Raw genomic sequence first — 1,612 nt, 5'->3', positions numbered from 1 at the left:
TTTCTTATTACCAAGGTTAAAAAAGAGCTTTTACGTTCCACAAGTGGTATATTTTGTCTGTAGCATCATCCCAGGACAGGAATGGAGCTTTATTTGGCAACACAAGTACAGCACAAGTGAGTAAAATATATCAAAGGATTACAAAAGGGTACCTTCATAAATAGGAAATAATCTAATTTTTTAAGTTAATTGGTGGGTTTGCCTGCCCACAATACAAGGTAGTAAATAATACGTCTCCTTTGACAACACTAATAAATATACACATATTGTGAAACTTTGTCTTTCATTACCGCCATGACCTTCGCAGACTCTTCTGTGGCTAAATTTGAGACACTTGTAGCCATGTGGAATCTTTATAATACTATACTGCATACTTTCTAGCTTTAATCATTTGAACACACTTGAAGCTTGTTGTTTAGCTACATGGAACATCACTGAATGAATAACAACTAAAAACAAAGCTTTTATGAGAAAATTTACAAGATATGGTGTCTAGTAGATATTATTTTGTTCTTAAAGAGGAGAGAGTATAGAATTATATGAATGTTCCATGAAGTCCCTTTTTTTATAAAGGATGACAAGTAAGATATGAGTGTATCTTGAATATGATTATGGGTTAATATGAGGAAGAGATGGTGCAAAACTTTCTTTTCCCGGTGATCTGAGCTTGACTAGACGCACTCCTGTAAATAACATAGCTTTTACAATTCTTTATAAATGATAACAGTGGCAGTATTTTGCTGACATAGATCACAAAGAAAAATATATGAACACAGCACAAGCCAATTGATAAAAAGCTATATTTTCCAATTATATTTATACAGCCTATCTGAAAGCATGGAATGCACCAGCACTGGGGTGAGCTCACTGACAATAACTGGCAAACAAGAAAATATCAGGTGAATATTTCCAAGCTTTCTATGAGTATTTACTCAACATTTTAAATTATACCATCTCACACAGATACTTTGCAGCCACACATATAAAGTAAATACTCCTTGCCCAATAGAAATAGTCACTCTTGTGGTCTCATTTACCTGCACAAACATCAATACTGATGACTATTGTACGTTACTGCCTTGTCTGTGCTACAACATCAATAAATAAACACACTCAGTAATATTGCTGAGGATTAGTGTCTATTACTTCCTCCAAGTAGGTGCCTGCTTTACTCAATTTCAATAAAAAAAAGCTTTGTACAGGAAATTGTCATGCTTTTTAAATACAAAACAAACATACAAAAAAAAGTTTTTAAAAACAGAAGTATGGCCTGAGTTTCTAATAGTAAATACAGTATCATTTTACAGCATTTTCAAAACAGGAGGAGAGCAAGCTACTTGTTCAATTAAATTTAGAGAACCCAATATTACAAATCATCAAAATGACATTTCACAATGTATTATCTACTGTTACTCTATTCTCTTTCCTAATGGGCATTTTAAATAAGTTACCATATCTACTCTTGGATAATGTTTAATGTAACACTGTCCCGAAAAACTTAATTCTCCTCACTTGTAAAATAAATAATGAAAGAAACTGGCACACCAAACAGGCTTACCAATTCCCTAAATTAATGACACAATGATACAATGACACTTAAAATGTTTGTGTG

This window comes from Penaeus monodon, chromosome 33, assembly GCF_015228065.2.
Source record: "Penaeus monodon isolate SGIC_2016 chromosome 33, NSTDA_Pmon_1, whole genome shotgun sequence".
Lineage (NCBI taxonomy): Eukaryota > Metazoa > Arthropoda > Malacostraca > Decapoda > Penaeidae > Penaeus > Penaeus monodon.
This window is presented reverse-complemented; position numbering follows the sequence as displayed.